Source organism: Jatropha curcas, chromosome 6 (genome assembly GCF_041381405.1).
Source record: "Jatropha curcas cultivar XTBG-Jc1 chromosome 6, XTBG_Jcur_1.0, whole genome shotgun sequence".
In the NCBI taxonomy this organism is placed as follows: domain Eukaryota; kingdom Viridiplantae; phylum Streptophyta; class Magnoliopsida; order Malpighiales; family Euphorbiaceae; genus Jatropha; species Jatropha curcas.
The window spans coordinates 888,378-908,738 of record NC_143156.1 but is presented as its reverse complement, the minus strand read 5'-3'; positions in this window follow the sequence as shown (position 1 = coordinate 908,738).

Genomic DNA, 20,361 nt, shown 5'->3' with positions numbered 1-20,361 from the left:
TTTCTAAGAATTCACAATATTATTAATAAAAATAAGGAGATAAATTTGGTGTTATCATTGTTGTGAGAGTTTTAACTTAATACCATTCTAATACAAGCATGGGCAGAGACATAGTTGCTAAAAACAATTAAAGAAAGAATGAAGATACACAGGTAAACGAGTTGTGTTATGGTTTCTGCATAATTAATATTCATACCAGCTGATAGTGATTGCTGTAGACATAAGTGGTTGGTGACTGATGGTGGTCAATTTATAAATAAATGGTGTTTAGCAAAATAGCAATTGCTAGCATTAAATGCTACCTATTGTTTATTTGTTTGTACTAGACTAAACTAATGAAAAATGATTTTTTGAATATAATGTTTAATTAGTTAATCTAATAATAATATTATTTTGAATATATTGGATAATGCTAATTAAGTGCAAAGAAGACCGCTAATCTTGGCCTTCTTCATTACTCATCTATTTCGACCGGGTAGGTATATTGTACAGTTACTTTATACTAGCTATTTATATTGTTTCTCTTTCTCTGTATATTCTTAATTATCCAATGTAGAAATGGATTAAAAATTAAAAATAGACATATATTTATTTATAGAAATTTCTCATAAATATATTTAAAAGAAGACAAAGAAATATTATATTTCACACTATTAGATCAATTACATATTTATCATTTTTATTATTTTGTAATTTTTTTTTTTTACCTTTATTGCCATAATCCAATTATGTCTAAGGGATAGAAAAGAAACAAATATCACATATTCCTTTTCTATAATGATAAAGTTGAGAAAAGAAAAATATTAGGTAACTAATTTTTTATGGACAATCGTCTATAAGAAAAAAATAATTAAATATTTTCATAGACACCACTTTATCATGAAATTAGATTATTTTCTTTCCTAAAAAGAACTGAAAGAAATTAAATATAAGAATATTTATAAATAATATATTTTCAAATTTATATTGTCTGTGGGTTTTAAATAAGAATTTTTTTTTTAAATGTAGTTTTATTTAGGGTTTTAAAAGTTTAATTATCTTTGGATATGCCCATTAGATAATCGCAAATTATTTTGATAATAAATAAAAGTTTAATTTAGCCAATTATATATTTTTTTTAAATATAGAATTGAAGTTAATTAACCATCTCCTTAATACTTTTGCTCTAGGTTTAGTTATCAACTGTACCTATAACAAAATTGCGTTTTAGGAATTGATCCATTCCTAATTAACAACAGGTTAGAAATGGAACTGATCAAAAAATATCCTATTGAAGTTACGAACGAATTAGGAACAGATCAGAAACGAATTAGAAACGGAAATTAGAATGAAAATTTTCGTTGCTACACTTACGGGAATGGAATGTTATTTGGAGACAGATTTAGGAATGTATTAGGAACGGAATTTAGAATCGAGAAATAGTTTAAAATTCTCAAGCTTCTTTATGGACTTCCATGCAAAGAAGCTAACTGACATTATTTATTGCTATACAGTTCCAGTAATATAAACATAACTGACATCTACTCGTTTGTATTATAAAATAAAAATTCATTAATTGACAAATGAACATTTAATTTGTACTTTGGATTGGTCTTGCGCTGTGCTTCCTTAAATTCCGATATCTTCATTAATTAATTTCCCTTGAATTTTTTTTATCAGTAAAAAATTTCTTTTATTATTAAAATTCGAAAAAAACTTAAAATAGCCAAACATCTAAATCTGGGCATCAGACCTTCCCAATACATCACTCCTAGCTTGGAAATACTAAGGGAAAGAAACTTGATAATTTCCCTTGAATTAATGCTTACGGATTTTCTTTCATAGCAAAGTTATATAAACATACATTCAAGATAAAAGCATTGTAAATAAGCCAAACTAACTGTGAATTGCTCGTAATTCAACTCAAGAAAAATCAATTTGAACTCATTTGATAATTAACAAGCGAAATTCAAATTTTTTAATGAGCTTAAACTTTAAAATGAGATCGCAAACTAATTCATCGACAAGTTCGATATGGTAAATGACCTTATAAAAAAACTTATAAATGAGCTCCAGCTCGATTTTGAGCTTGTAAATGAATTGCAAATTTTTTTAAAAGTTTTGTTGCAAATTGAATATAAGCAAAACTCAAACTAGTGCTTGAGTTTTGAAATTTGAATCAAACTCGAGCTAAGCTTATTTACTCTCCTATTTATCCAATTACCATCCTTTTTACAATTTCAACAAGGTAATATCATAAACGAAAAAATATGTTAAAAAAAATATTTGATAAAGAAATGTCATAGGTAATGTTCAAAAACTAGCAACAGTAAAATAATAATAAATGGCAGAATACATAAATTCACCCTTGAAACTTTCTCAGTTTAATCTTGTGGTACGCTTAACTTTTATTTTGACCCATTAAACACTTAACTTATAAACTACATTTATTAAACACTTTAATTTTTACAATTATTTTATTAAACACTTTAACTTGCAAAATTAGATCAATTAAGCACTCATTAAAAAGTTGAAATTTATGAAAATTATTGTTCCAAAAGTCATACTAACTACATACTAAGTCGATATTTTACATATAAAAGCCAAAAAACCTAAAAAATATTTATATTAGTGTCGAAAGGTATATAATATTATCAAAATTTACAAATTCAGATGCATAATAGGACATCCGCAAAGTTTAGGGTGCCACAAGATTAGAGTTGAAAAGTTTAGGCTTGAATTTATGTATTCAGCCAATAATAAATATCACATTGGTTATATACACTTGATGAGTGCTAAAAACATAAACTTTTTTCACTAGAAATAACATCGCAATTGAAGATCACTTTTGCAAAGTATACAAAGAACATCACAAATCATATTATTTTGCGACTCGCACATTAGGAGTCCTACATTAGGAGCAATAGCGCTCATAATTATACTCACCGTTAATACAAAAGTTACACCACCATTTATTCCATCCAATCGAATTAACTAAAATATAAAAAACTTTCATGCAACTACCTTGAGTGTTTCATGCCTCTCAACCTTGAGTATTTCCACCCTGAGTATTACCACTACCACCACCTTGAGTGTTTTCTCTTTGGGTATTTCCAAATCCGCCGCCTTGAGTGTTTCCTCCCTGGGTATTACCAAATCCGCTGCCTTGAGTGTTTCCACCCTGGGTATTACCAAATCCACCTTCTTGAGTGTTTCCACCCTGGATATTACCAAATCCACCGCCTTGATTGTTTCCACTTTGGGTATTACAAAATCTGCCACCTTGATTTGCTTCCTCCCTGGGTACTTCCAAATCCGTCGCCTTGAGTGTTTCCACCCAGGGTATTACTAAATCCTCCACCTTGGGCGTTTCCACCTTGTGTGTTTCCATCCTAGGTATTTTCCAATCCTCCACCCTGGGTGTTTACACCTTGGGTATTGCTCCATCCTCCACTTTGAGTGTTTCCACCCTGAGTATTACCAAATCCACCACCTTAAGTGTTTCCTCCCTGAGTATTACCAAATCCACCACCTTGAGTGTTTCCACCTTGGGTATTTCCCCATCCTCTACCTTGGGTGTTTTCACCCTGAATATTTCCCCATCCACCACCTTGGGTGTTTCTGTAACGACCCGGCCCATGGTAGATATTGTCCGCTTTGGGCCACACACAAGCCCGCACGGTTTTGTTCCTGGGCCAGAGAACCACCTCCTAGCCCAAAACGCGTCTACCATGTTCTAGATTGCCACCCTTTATGTATAGGACCTTTACCTCGTGCGTAGCCGATGTGGGATACGCCTGAGTGCATGGACTGCCACCTCCTTCGGTACCCACAGTCATGACACTCTCCCCCCCTTGGGAACTCAGCGCCCTCGCTGAGGTTTGCCCACCACCAGCCATAGGGACGAGGCTTGGCTCTGATACCAAATTGTAACGACCCGGCCCATGGTAGATATTGTCCGCTTTGGGCCACACACAAGCCCGCACGGTTTTGTTCCTGGGCCAGAGAACCACCTCCTAGCCCAAAACGCGTCTACCATGTTCTAGATTGCCACCCTTTATGTATAGGACCTTTACCTCGTGCGTAGCCGATGTGGGATACGCCTGAGTGCATGGACTGCCACCTCCTTCGGTACCCACAGTCATGACAGTTTCCTCCCTGGGCATTTCCCCATCCACCACCTTGCATATTTCCACCCTGGGTGTTGCCCCATCCACCACCTTGGGTGTTTCCTCCCTGGGCATTTCCCCAACCACCGCCTTGCATATTTCCACCCTGGGTATTGCCTCATCCACCACTTAAGTCGTAACATCCCTAGGGACATGGGCCGTAACATCCTTAGGGATCCCATCCGCCACCTTGAGTGTTTCCTCCCTAGGTATTACCCTGTCCACCACCTTGAATGTTTCCACCTTGGGTATTTCCCCATCCACCACCTGGGCCGTAACATTCATGGGGACCCCATCCACCACCTTGGGTGTTCCCACCCCGGTTATTACCCCATCCACCACCCTGGGTGTTTCCCCATCCTCCACCTTGAGTATTTTCACCCTGAGTATTGCCCCATCCACCACCCTGGGTATTTCTTGATCTTCCACCCTAAGTGTTTCCATCCTGGGTATTGCCCCATCCACCACCCTAAGTGTTTCCACCCTGGGTATTTCCCCATCCTCCTTCTCCACCTTGAGTGTTTCCTCCTTGGGTATTTCCCCATTCACCACCTTGAGTGTTACCACCCTGGATATTACCCCATCCTCCACCTAGGTATGGCTACCTGTTCGGTTTGAACCGAAACTGAATCAAAATCGAATCGTACTGTAGATGAACTGGAATCGGATTGGAACCGGCGGTCCAAAATTTTAGACCGGAACCGGCCGGTTAAGGTTCATGTGAATGTTAAAATATGACCCGAAACCGACCCCGAACCAGCGGTTCCGGTCTGGTTTGAACTTGAAATTTTTTTTTTTTAAATTTTCAAAATGATAATCACTTAGCCTATTTTATACATCTCTAAAAGTCTCAATAATATTATACTACATGATATACTTTATTTAAGAATTTTTTTTTTAAAATACACTTTACTTTAAAAGTTAAAAATCTAAAAAGTAAAATGGTAAGAAAAGAGAGAAATATTTAGTCTAAACTTATATTATTTTTAACTTTTTTTTTTTACCCTTTTAAATTGTTTGCTAAGTTTAAAATTACATTCTTTTCAAGAATTTTTCAAAATTTTCTTATAATTTATTTAATTAATAACATTTAAACAAAATAAAGTGATAATTTATTTGATTATTTTATAAAATTATATAATTTTATTCCTATATGAGTATAAGCATTCTAAAATTTATTTAAAATAAAATTTACTAATATTTTTTAAACTCATATTAATATGTATGAAAGAAAAATGTAACATTAAAACCGATTTTTTTTTTTAAAAAAAAACATATATCACTAGAAACCGTGAACGAAACCGTTGGTTCATCGGAACCGCGTTGAAGCCGGACAAAATCGAAACCGACGGTTCAAGGGTCGGTTAAGGTTCAACATTTTAATAAATTTGAACCGTCGGTTCGGTGAACCGGAATCGGCCATGCCTACCTCCACCTTGAGAATTTCCTCCTTGGGTGTTCATTGTTTCGCTCAGAGAAACTTTAGAAGGTTTCTTGTTAACTATTATGGCGTCTCTCACCTGATGTGCTAATCAAAGAAGTTTGCCTCCTTTTATAGGCATCTAGGAATGAAATGTGACGTTGGAAATTGTTATATTACTGGTAGCATATGTGACTAAGTGACCGGTATGGAGGTATTATTTAATTATTTCAGATAGACCAACATTAGTTCGAAATGTGAACAATAAAATATAATGAAACATAGCACAACAAGGTTTTGAAATTAGTTCTGAAAATATATTGTTGATATCTAAATTAATAATAATGCTTTCTTGAACTGATTTAATCGTAATTTTTATACTTAATTGGTAAATTATTATTATTATTATTATTATTATTATTATTATCCTATTCATTTCACATGTTTGATAGCAATGGAGATATAGTTAATTATTATAGTTTAGTCAAAAACATTAATCACAAATGTGAACGTTAAAAGTCTGTTATTATTATATTAAGATTGGATCAGTAATATGTTGGCCATTAATTTTCCATTTTGACTAATTATAATTGTGATAAGATAAAAGGCAATTAATGCTTTCACGTGGCACTTGACATATTTCTCTAACAGCACAAACCTATGATTATTTTATGGGAAATTTTCATTTTATATACATAACAGATGAGGGAATGGTCATTGATGATGCACAAGCACATCATACCTGAACCATCTGATAGTAATGACTGAAGAATAGATAATATAATATAATAATAAATATAACATTCCAGATCCTCTTTCTTCGAATGATTTTAGACCATTAGTTAATATAATGTTTAATTAGTTAATCTAATAATAATATTATTTTGAATATATTGGATAATACTAATTAAGTGCAAAGAAGACCACTAATCTTGGCCTTCTTGATCACCCATCTATTTCGACAATGTAGGTATATATCCTACAGTTCCTTTATGCTTGCTATTTATATTGTTTTTCTTCCTCTGTATATTCTTAGTTATCCAATGTGTAAATGGATTAAATATTAAAAATAGACATATATTTATTTATAGAAATTTCTCATAAATATATTTAAAAGAAGACAAAGAAATATTATATTTCACACTAGTAGATCAATTACATATTTATCATTTTTATTATTTTATAATTTTTCTTTTTTTTACCTTTATTGCCATAATCCAATTATGTCTAAGGGTATAGAAAAGAAACAAATATCACATATTCCTTTTCTATGATGATAAAGTTGAAAAAAGAAAAATATTAGGTAACTAATTTTTTATGGACAATCGTCTATAAGAAAAAAATAATTAAATATTTTCATAGATACCACTTTATCATGAAATTAGATTATTTTCTTTCATAAAAAGAACTGAAAGAAATTAAATATAAGAATATTTATAAATAATATATTTTCAAATTTATATTGTCTGTGGGTTTTAAATAAGAATTTTTTTTAAATGTATTTTTATTTAGGGTTTTAAAAGTTTAATTTTCTTTGGATATGCCCATTAGATAAGCGCTAATTATTTTGATAATAAATAAAAGTTTAATTTAGCCAATTATATATTTTTTAAAATATAGAATTGACGTTAATTAACCATTTCCTTAATACTTTTGTTCTAGGTTTAGTTATCAACTGTACCTATAACAAAATTGCGTTTCAGGAATTGATCCATTCCTAATTAACAACAGGTTAGAAATGGAACTGATAAAAAAATATCCTATTGAAGTTACAAATGAATTAGGAACAGATCAGAAACGAATTAGAAACGGAAATTAGATGACAATTTTCGTTGCTACATTTACGGGAATGGAATGTTATTTGGAGACAGATTTAGGGATGTATTAGCAACGGAATTTAGAATCGAGATATAGTTTAAATTTCTCAAGCTTCTTTATGGACTTCCATGCAAAGAAGCTAACTGACATTATTTATTGCTATACAGTTCCAGTAATATAAAGCTAACAGACATCTACTTGTTTTTATTATAAATTAAAAATTCATTAATTGCCAAATGAACATTTAATTTGTACTTTAGATTGGTCTTGAGCTGTACTTCCTGAAATTCCGATATCTTCGTTAATTAATTTCCCTTGAATTTTTTTTATCAGTAAAAAATTTCTTTTACTATTAAAATTCGAAAAAAACTTAACATAGCCAAATATCTAAATTCGGGCATCAGACCTTCCCAATACATTACTCCTAGCTTGGAAATATTAAGTGAAAAAAACCCTGCAATTTCGCTTGAATTAATGCTTACTCGATTTTCTTTCATAGCAAAGTTATGTAAATATAGCATTCAAGATAAAAGCATTGTAAATAACCCAAACAAACTGTGAATTGCTCGTAATTCAACTCAAGAAAAATCTATTTGAACTCATTTGATAATTTAACAAGTTAAATTCAAATTTTTTTTACTGAGTACATTTAACGAGCTTAAACTTTGGAATGAGACTCCCGAACCGATTCATCAACAAATTTGATATAGTAAATGACCTTATAAAAAAATCTTATAAATGAGGTCCAGCTCGAGTTCGAGCTTGTAAATGAACTACAAATTTTTTTAGAAGTTTTGTTGCAAATTGAATCTAAGCAAAACTCAAACTAGTGCTTGAGTTTTTGAAATTTGAATCGAAATCGAGCTAAGCTTATTTACTCTTCTATTTATCTAAGTACCATCCTTTTTACAATTTCGACAAGGTAATATCATAAACGAAAAAATATGTTAAAAAAATATTTGATAAACAAATGTCATAGGTAATGTTCAAAAACTAGCAGCAGTAAAATAATAATAATAATAATAAATGGCGGAATACATAAATTCACCCTTGAACTTTTTCAGTTTAACCTTGTAGTATCTTCAACTTTTACTTTGACCCATTAAACACTTAACTTATAAAACTACATCTATTAAACACTTTAATTTTTAAAATTATTTCATTAAACACTTTAACTTGTAAAATTAGATCAATTAAGCACTTATTGAAAAGTTGAAATTTATGAAAATTATTGTTCCAAAAGTCACGTTAACTACATATTAAGTCGATATTTTACATATAAAAGCCAAAAAACCTAAAAATTATTTACATTAGTGATAAGTGTTATTTTTATAGTATTTTTATTGTAATTTTGATTAAAATTTCTATTACTTTTAATTTATTTAAATTAGTTTTTATGTAATATTGATATGTTTTTATTTAAAAGCTTCCTAGAAACACAACTCACTTGATTTTGAGGAAAAATGCAGGGTTTTGCAAGAAAATGATAAAAATGAGGTAAAAATTCATTAAGCACGCCTGTGCTACAGTGCTCGTGCTACAGTGCCCGTGCTAATCAGCACGCCCGTGCTGTTATTGCATAAGACTTCCAAAGGCGCACACGCCCCAGACTGTGCTAATCAGCACGCCCGTGCTACAGTGGGGAATCCTAAACTAAGTCAAGATTGCCAACTTATTCCCACCATTTTCATGAGATCACTTTGGATACTTTCTTCACAAGCAAATCAATCCTTAAGCTATGCACATGGGAAAGTCATGATTGAGAGAAAATTAAGGCTTTATTGAGGATTTTAATTCCTAAAAAAGTTGGACTTTATTCCCTAAACAAGGTGGAATTTATTCCCTAAACAATGTAGAATCCAAGAAGTCTATATAAAGAGAGGAAGGATCCCAATACATCCTATCATCTCATCTTCCATCTCATATATCTCTCATTCTCTTAGTCTTGTACATAGTTTTATTTTCTTTTGAAGTTAAGTATTCAAGAGTTGTGCAAAGATTCAAGGAAACCATCCAAGCAATTTATCACTAGTTCTTATTTCTAAACTCCTAATCTTGTTTATTTCTTTCATTATTCTTATTGATTATGGAATATTTATCAAGTATTGTTGAGTTTTATTTAAGTACTATATGTAACTAAATTCTTCTACTAGGGGTTTGATATAGCTTAATCTCTTTTTCAATTTATGCAATTAGATTTATTTTTCCTTATTCAATTTATGATTTATTAATGAACTTAATGCTTCTAGGCAGAATTTTCCCCTAGATTGATTTATTTCAATTATCACTATCGGAAGAAGGATCTTTGATATGAAAAAGGTTAATAAATCACATGAGAATAACAACTTGATGCGAAAGTTATATAGTTTGACTCATGGGGGGTTTTCATGAATTAACAACCTTAATTTGTGGATTCATAAACAAACTACAAAACCTAATGATTTAATTTATATTTGATTGCGCTATTGGAAGATAGGTAATTAAATGGAATTAAAATAGCTAGCAATACATCGGAAGAGCTTGTTAGTGAATTCAGAGTTGTTTCCCCTACTTGAATAATTAAATTGATTAATGAACTAATGAAATAAATTGGATAGAGTTAAGTGAAATCAAAACCCCTAGTAGTTTTACTTGATTTCTTTAATCAATAATTGCTTGCTTAACTTCTTATTTTTACTTGTTGAATTTAATTTCCATAAACAATTTCCTCATTTATCGTTTAAATAATAATAAGATAATATAATTTTGGTATTTGGATTACAATCCTCGTGGGAACGATATCTTCCTCATCATATATTACTTGTAGCGATTCGTACACTTGCGAATTAAGCTGTCAATTAGTGTCAAAAGGTATATAATATTACCAAAATTTACAAGTTTAGATGCATAATAGATCATCTAAAAAGTTTAGGGTATCAAAAGATTAAAGTTGAAAAGTTTAGGATTGATTTATGTATTTAGCCAATAATAAATATCTCATTGGTTATATACACTTGATGAGTGCTAAAAACATAAAACTTTTTCACTAGAAATAACATCACAATTGAAGATCACTTTCGCAAAGTATACAAAGAACATTACAATTCATATTATTTTGCGAGTCGCACATTGGAAGTCCTACATTAGGAGCAATAGCGCTCATAATTATACTCACCTTTAATACAAAACTTACACTACCATTTATTCCATCCAATTGAATTAACTAAAATATAAAAAACTTTCATGCAACTACCTTGAGTGTTTCCTTACGTCTCAACCTTGAGTGTTTCCGCCTTGAGTATTGCCACTGCCACCACCTTGAGTGTTTCCTCCTTGGGTATTTCCAAATCCGCCGCCTTGAGTGTTTCCTCCCTGGGTATTACCAAATCCGCCAAATCTGCTGCCTTGAGTGTTTCCACCCTGAGTATTACCAAACCCACCGCCTTGAGTGTTTCCTCCCTGGGTATTACCAAATCCGCCGCCTTGAGTGTTTCCACCCTGTGTATTACCAAATTCGCCGCCTTGAGTGTTTCCACCCTAGGTATTTCCAAATCCTCCACCTTGAGTGTTTCCACCTTGGGTACTAGCAACTCCTCCACCTTGAGTGTTTTCACCCTGGGTATTTCTCCATCCTCCACCCTGAGTGTTTCCACCTTGGGTATTGCCCCATCCTCCACCTTGAGCGTTTTCTCCATAAGTATTGCCAAATCCACCACCTTGAGTGTTGCCTCCCTGGGTATTACCAAATCCACCACCTTGGGTATTTCCCCATCCTCCACCTTGGGTATTTCCACCCTGTGAATTATCCCATCCACCACCTTGGGTCTTTCCACCCTGGGTATTGCTTCATCCACCTCTTGGGCCGTAACATCCCTGGGGACCCGATCTGCCACCTTGAGTGTTTCCTCCCTGGGTATTACCTCATCCACCACCTTGAGCGTTTCCACCCTGGGTATTTCCCCATCCACCACCTGGGCGGTAACATCCCTAGGGACCCCATCCACCACCTCGTGTGTTTCCACCCTGGGTATTTCCCCATCCTCCACCCTGGGTGTTTTCCCATCCTCCACCTTGGGTATTTCCTCCCTGTATATTGCTCCATCCACCACCCTGAGTGTTTCCACCCTGGGTATTGCTCCATCCACCACCATGGGTGTTTCCACCCAGGGTGTTGCCCCATCCTCCACCTTGGGTATTTCCACCCTGGGTATTGCCCCATCCACCACTCTGAGTATTTCCACCCTGGGTATTGCCTCATCCACTACCTTGAGTGTTTCCTCCCTAGGTATTGCCCCATACACCACCTTGGGTATTTCCCCATCCTCCACCATGGGTATTTCCACCCTGGGTATTACCCCATCCACCACCTTGAGTGTTTCCTTCCTGGGTATTGCCCCATCCACCACCTTGGGTGTTTCCACCCTGGGTATTGCCCCATCCTCCACCTTGGGTATTTCCACTCTGGGTATTTCCCCATCCTCCACCTTAAGTGTTTCCTCCCTCAAGCAAATAAGTTTATCTTAAATGATAGCCAAGTGTAAATCTCTTAAATTGTGAAGTGTAATGAGTTCAGTACAATTGTAAAATTTTAAAAAGGTATATGAATTTTTGCATATATCCTACCTGTTTAATGAGTACTTTAAATAAGTTTGGGATGAATATAGGTAGTAAAATTTTAAAAGGGTTCAAATACGGGTAATTAAATAGATATTTAAACAGGTTTGAATCAGATACGAGTAATAAAATTTTAAATATATACGGTTCCAAATAGTTTAAAATTAATTAATGGTCATGAGAAGTCATTCTTTATTTATTTGCTTGTATCGAGAAGGAAATTAATTAATGGGTTGGACTAATTAATTAATTAATTACCTTTTTGCTATTTTTTTACTTACTGGTATTTGTTATTTTCATTAGAATTAGTATTCCCTATGAAACGTAATACATTTGACCTTTCAAGATAATTAAATGTAGATCAGAGCAATTGTCTACATTTATGCAGTTTGTCACATGGGCAAAAGGGCTTACGTATGCTTGCTTACGTCATGCTTGATTCCAATTATATGAGGAAATTTATAATAGAACCAGCTAGCGGAATTGAAATCCAAATGAAAATTTAAAAAATAAACCAGAATTAAACTGAAAATGTAATATTGCATGGCCACATGGGCTGTTTGAATTTGAAGATGGTTGCCTAATTGTTAAAGAACTGAGATGCGGTTGAAGATGGAGATCGATCTATAAGGTTATATTTATTTATATTTTTCATAATATACATGCTAATAATTAATTAATTCTTTCTTCCATTAAAAAATTTGCTAAACTTGAAATCATATACATGCTCTAAATCAACCCATATTGTTAGCATCTAGCTTTCCATAATTTAGGATTTGATATTATAAGCCAGTTGTATTTTTTTAAAAAAAATAAAACAATTTGTCAATTCATTAATAATGAATATAAGTCGACTATATTATAATATTTCCATAGGAATAAAAAATATAAATATAAAAAATTAAAATTTTTTGTCTGAAGGTGTTTTTGACACAATAAGTTAATCATCTCGATAAAAATTTATCCATTTTCAAATAAGATGAAAAAATAAACTTTTTGCAATATTATCTTGAACTTTGTGTTTTTTTTTTTTTTTTTGAAACTCGTTATAACTCGTTTTTTTTTTTTTTTCGGACTTAAGCAGTCATAAACGGTCCATCAGTTCAGACACAACCCATTCTCTTGTTCGGACTTAAGCGATCCATAAACAGTCGATCAGTTCGGACACAGCCAATTATCCAGTTCGAATTTAAGCGGTCCATAAACAGTCCATCAGATCGAACATAACTAATTCTCTAGTTCGTACTTAAGCGGTCCATAAACAGTCCATCAATTTAGACATAAACAGTCCATCAACTCGGACTTAAGCAGTCCAACAGCTCATACTTAAGAAGTCATCAACACAATGGACTTAAGCAGTCCTCAACAAATTCAAACTTAAGCAGTTCTCAATAAATTTGGGCTTAAGCAGTCCTAAATAAATTCGGGTTTAAAGCAATTCAAGGCGGAGGATGGAGTTATCCCCAAAGAGCAAACACTCGAGGTGGAGGATATTATTGTTATTATCCCCAATATAATTGTTATCCCCGAAGGTGTTAGAGAAAATACCTATGTTTAAGTAATTTCGTTGGATGAAATAAGTGTTGTTTTTTTTTTTTTTTTTTTATTACGTGTGAAAGGTGATGGTAATTATGAACTTTATTGCTCATAATGTACGACTCACAGAATAATAAGAATTTCGTGTATACTTTGCATAATTGATCTTCAATTTATCCAATAGTATTTCTAATGAAGAAATTTCAAGTTTCTATTACTCATCAAATATTTATACTATTAACTGTTACTAGTTTTGACACTGCATGTGAAATTGGTTTGTCAAATATTTTATAAACCTCTTAATTAGGTCAATAATAAGAAATATTTTATAAATGTTTTCAAGAGTTCGAGTCCTCTCAATCACAAAATTATTACTAATATGGTGAATGTTACTCAAGGGGAGCGTGACAATGAATATGAAAAGATTAAAATTCTCTGCATTTAATTTCTAATTTTATCACATACCACTATTTATTAAATAATAAATTTCCACATCATTTAAATGCGAGCAAGAATTATGCACTCTTCTCTATAAAAAATGACCAGCTTTCTCTTTTGAAATAATGTTAATCAGTAAAAATATAAAAAAATTAAGTTTTTATATATATTATATGATATTATTAAGATAAAATAATAATTTTATTGATCTATTGTTATGTAATAATATAAAATGATAGCCTCATACAATATCATTTAGACTCCTATGTTATGACAACTTTAAGAACTAACTGATTGATTTCATGGAATAAACTGAAAATTTTATTAGCATAAGAAATTACTGTAATTAAATAATTTATATAAAAATATATTATTATAATATTAAATTATCTTAATTGAACAAATATATTTATTTTTTTAGTCTTTTCAAATTCTCATATATTTAGTTGTAATGGTTATTAATGTCATAATTTTTTATAATTTAAGAGTGTAAAAAGATATAATTCGACATCAATAAATTTTAATGAATTTAAGTTATATTTTAATTCCATTAGTTAACCCATTGTAGTTTTTAACTTCTTTATTAAATAACATAATTAATTTAATGGAATTACATTAAAAATTATATTGATAATCAAAATTTTAAAAAATAATTTTCTTGCCGATTCATACCTAAAAAATCAATTAATTTAATGGAATACATTACAATATGACTTTTAATTAGGTCATGATAAAAATAATTTATCATTCAATAAAAGGATGCCACCAGCTATGTGAACGTAATAAAATTAGATAAGATAAAATATTAAATTCACAATAAATATAAAAAATTCATTAATCCCCTTCTCATTGCGTCTTGATAAAAGGAAATAAAGAATGACTTATTCCATTATTTATGTAATTCAGATTGACTAAACACATTTGAATTACAAACATATCTATCCTAACACCAAGGGGTGCAATTCAAGTCTTTATTTATTTATTTATTTTGTTTATTTCTCAGCCCACTCTTGTATTGAAATGTTATTAAATTAAAACACTCACAACAATTGAAAATGTTATTAAATGTTATCAGAGACCAATTTGGCCAACATGGCATTGTGGATAACACATTAAAAATATATAGTCTTTTTCTCAGTCTTTTTTTTTTTTTTTTCCCCTATTTCCAAATTCCCGATCTACTTCTTTTCATTTATATTTTAATGTTGACATCCTATGGTCTTGGTCTATCTTAAATAATTAACTATACCTTCTATACTTGTCATCTCATCAGCAATGAATAATATAACAATTTTCATTTCCTATATGCCTATATAAGGATTCACAATTCTTTGGTTAATCACACTTCACTTCCAAGACAAAAAATATTTCACCAAAACATTCTAACCAAGTTTTAAATTTCTCTGACCGAAACAATGTCGAATCAAGGAGGGAACACTTAAGGCGGAGGTGGTGGCAATACTCAAGGAGGAAACACTCAAGGTGAAGGTGGTGGTAATACCCAAGGTGGTAATACTCAGGGTGGAGGATGGGGCAATACCCAACGAGGAAACACTCAAGGCAGAGGTGGTGGCAATACTTAGGGAGGAAACACTCAAGGTGGAGGTGGTGGTAATACCCAAGGTGGTAATACTCAGGGTGGAGGATGGGTCAATACCCAAGGAGGTAATACTCAGGGTGGAGGATGGGGCAATACCCAAGGAGTGAACACTCAAGGCGGACAGGGAGGAAACACTCAAGGTGGAGGTGGTGGTAATACTCAAGGTGGTAATACTCAGGGTGGAAGATGGGGCAATACCCAAGGTGGTAATACTCAGGGTGGAGGATGGGATACCTATGGTGGTAATACTCAGGGTGGAAGATGGGGCAATACCCAAGGTGGTAATAGTCAAGGTGGAGGATGGGGCAATACCCAAAGAGGGAACACTCAAGGCGGAGGTGGTGGCAATACTCCGGAAGCAAGCCCTCAAGGTGTTATTTATTTTGAAATAAATGGTGGCAGTACTCGAGGAAACACTCAAGGTGTTTTATTTAAGTAATTTCAATTGGATGGAATAAATGGTATTTTTTTTTTATGTGTGAAAGATTAGGTTAATTATGAGTCTTATTGCTCATAATGTTGGGATATCCTCCCAAGTCCCACATCGAATAAAAAGGAGAAGAGGAACCAAAATATAATTTTTTTTTATTATGGGAAGTTGATTAGCATCTTTGATTTTTTGTTGTACTGTTGTTGATGAATATTGATGTTTTGTCCCAATTTTTTTACTTAAGATATCCGAATTATGTTGGATGTATGCGGGGGCCTATTGGCTCGGGGTAAATAGTTTCAAATTAAATTTTCTTGTTATTGACATAATTACAAGGTTTATAAAATATTCATTAAGCCAATGTCATAGCTAATGTTGAAAAACTAGTTGCGGTAAAATAATACTGGATATATATACTTGGTGAGTAATAAAAGCTCAAAAAAAATTTTTCACTAGAAATAGTATTGCATAAATTGATAATCACTAAAGCAAAGTATACAAATTACATTAAAACTCTTATTATTTTGTGAGTTGCACATTATTAATAATAAAACTCCTAACTTACCAGTTGCGGTTCAGTTGACAACGCAAGCTGGGTATGTGAGAATAGCTTTTAGGTTCGATCTCCACTGGACACACCTGCAAAGAAGGACGAAGAGTTTGAACTGACTAAGTTTTGAGCCGAATTAGTCAGCTCCTTGTAATAAAGTTCAGATGTCGGTGATTTACAAAAAAAAAATCCAAATTATCCTCACGTTTCGCATACATAAAATATGATACGGATCCATCATCACTCGTCACTGGATCGCAAGGAGGCATGGTGAACGACGAAGGAGATCCATTGGTGCTTCCTATTGGACCGATTACAAGGAGCCGTGCCAAGCGATATGGGGCAGCCATATCATTATTTGTTCAAGCCCAAATAACACAAGAACTTCATGATGTCGCATTCAACAAGTGTTGTGAGGAACTTGAAGGCATTCCTAGGCTTCTAATGTTGTTGGTGGCCCGTGAAGTTGAAGCACTCCAATAAATTAGCTTGACTGCTACAGTGGAGGGAAGCACGCCTACTACAGTGCCCGCGCCAATTAGCTTGACTTGCTACAGTAAATTTGACTCGCTACAGTGACATCGACTTGAAGGCTTGGAGTGACTTAGGCGTGTTTTGTGTGTTTTATGCTCTGTTAAACCTAGATTCCTTATTTAGTATAAATAACTTGTCTTCCATGTAAGGACGGAATTTTTGATAAAAATTGAAAAACTTCATTTGTTCAAGCTTTGCTTGTTCCATTTGCTTAGAGTGACAATGAGAGATTGCTTCCTCTAATTGCACCGAGAATTTAAGGTAAACTTATCAATTCGTTTGTGGCGTTTATCTTGTTCTTTGCTTGATTATTGGTGTTACCGTTTCCTTATAAACGTGGGGTGCCATAGAGCATTTAATCTCGATTATTGGTGTTTCCGTTTCATTATAAACGAGGGGTGCCATAGAGGCGAACTTACATCTCATCTTTTGATTCGATCCGTATCAAAATAAAAAAAAAAAACATCATTAATTGCATCTAATTGAAATTGCTAAAACACGGATGGAAGACAACCGCAAAGTCTTGATATTGATCTGAGAAGTGATAAAATTTGTCTCAAAATTCCTTCTTGGGCATTGTCACCCTGTAGATTCTTACTTGGGGTATCTCCTGCTTGACACTGCATGTGTACTATTAACTGTTACTAGTTTTGACACTGCATGTGAAATTGGTTTGTCAAATATTTTATAAACCTCTTAATTAGGTCAATAATAAGAAATTTTAGGCAAAACTATTTAACCATTAATCATATGTAAGAATAAAATTAAATATGAGTTTCGCAATAATTTATAGTTGATCATGCTTCTATAATAATCTCATACAATATCATTTAGATTGCTATATATCATTTAATAATTATTTTGGCCAAAATGACAACTACGTTATTTTAGCCCAAATTTTCAACTTTTCTGCATTTATATTATTTCATAGATCTAGTTTGATTATGAAATAATCGAATTACATGAATATTAATTAATTTGCTAAAATAGCAAATCCCAGTAAGTAAAAAATAGGATCACCCCATCTACCCATGTGATCTATTAATTTAATTAATTTTGTCTAATACTTAATTATTCCAACCCATTAATTAATTTCCTTCTTGATAGAAGCAAATAAATAAAGAATGACTTCTCATAGCATTAATTGGCATGGAATGCAATCCAAGTCTTTTTATATTTTATGTACTACATCTCGTCTACATAAAATATCAAATATTGTAATAATATTTCTTTTTTCATTATCGTTCTTTTTTTAGTGTCCTAAATAATAATTTCATTTCTTTTTTAAAATATATTTATATGTTTTTCATAACACTCTCATATACAGTGATGGACCTTAGAACAAATTATTGATGAGATGAATTTGTATAATCGACTTGTTAGAACTGGTCTGTGCAGATCAAAGATAAAATAATTGTTTATTGAAAAAAGACTCTTTCTGACATTAATTGAAAGAAAAAAAAAAGAAAAACAAAGTCATAACATTATTTAAAAAAATTTCTATTTTAATTGGTATGTTTAATATAGACCCGGTTTAGGCAAGTCTAATCCCTAATTTAAAGTGTTTAATTGATATGTACATTTTATTTTCAAAATTGATGTGTATGTATTAGTTAATATTAGCCTAATAGAAAAAAATTCCCATAAAGTATAGCCTTTGTTTTAAAAGGAGAGGAAGGAAAATAATGGAGATAGTAGCACAATAATAAAGAATTGCCCATCTTTTTTTGTATCCATTTTACATTTTTGTGTTTGGATATAATGAAGAAAAGAAAATAAATAAAATTTTCTTTATTTGGAAAGGGAAAAATTTTAAAGGAAATAAAATATTATTATTGAAAATTGATTATTATGCCTCATCTGGATGTTGGGGTTTTTAAGAAATGGTTAAAGTTTGTTAATTAATTTTGGTTTTTAGATAATTTAATAAAAAAATAAATGAAATTTTCACATTCCTTCATTATTTTCTGTCTAAATTTGAAAGATTCAAAACACGTGGGCTTGGGTGGAAACTAGGTCAAGGGTTACTTCCATGATATTTTCCTTCTTTTCCCAAACAACAAAAAGTACATTTCCTTAGATATTTTCTATAATCATTTTTCTTCTGACAGTATTTTTTACAAGTGTACGAAATCGCTACAAGTGATATATGATGAGTAGAGTATCGTTCATACGAGGATTGTATTTCAAGTACCAAAATTATATTATCCTACTATTATTTAAACGGTAGTTTAGGAAATTGTTTGAAGAATTTAAATTCAACAAATAAAGATAAGAAGAAATCAAGCAAGCAATTATTGATTAAAAGAAATCAATGATTTAAAACTACCAGGGATTTTGATTTCACTTAATTCTATCCAATTTATTTTATTAGTTCATTAATTAATTTTAATTGTTTGAGTAGGGGAAATAACTCTAAAATCACTAACAAGCTCTCCCGATGTATTGTTAGCTATTTTAATCCAATCTAATTACCTATCTTCCAATCGCGCAATCAAACATGAATTAAATCATTAAGTGTTATGGTTTGTTTATGAATTCATAAACTAAGGTTGTTAATCCATGAAAATCCCCCATGAGTGAAGCCATATAGCTTCCGCATCAAGTTATTATTCTCATGTGATGTATTAACTTTTCCATATCAAAAACCCTCCTTCCGATAATGATTAATAAAATAATTCAATCCAGGGGAGAAACTCTGCCTGGAAGCATTAAGTTTATCAATAAATCATATCTTGAACAAAGAAAAACAAATCTAATATTATAAATTGGAAAAAAAATTAAGCTATATCAAATCCCTAGTACGAGAGTTTAGTTAGACATAGTACTTAAATAAAACTCAATAATACTTGATAAAAATTCCATAATCAATCAGAAGAATGAAAGAAATAAACAAGATTAAGAGTTTAGAAATAAGAACTAGTTAACAATTGGCTCTGGATAGCTTCCTTGAATCTTGGCACAACTCTTGAGCACTTGAAATCTTAAAGAGAGAAAACTATGTACAAGATTAATAGAATGAGAGATATATTTTACAATGAATTCCCATCTTTTTATATAGACTTCTTGGGAGAGAACTTCCACATTGTTTACGGAATAAATTTCACCTTGTTTAGGGAATAAAGTTCTCATTAGCCCTTGAATTTCTCTCAATCATGACTCTTCCATGTGCATAGATTAGAACTTGATTTGCATGTCAAGAAAGTATTCAAGGTGAGCTCAAGAAAATGACAGGGATTAGTTGGTGTTTTTGACTCAAATCAGCGGTTGGTATTTAGCATGGGCGTGCTGGGA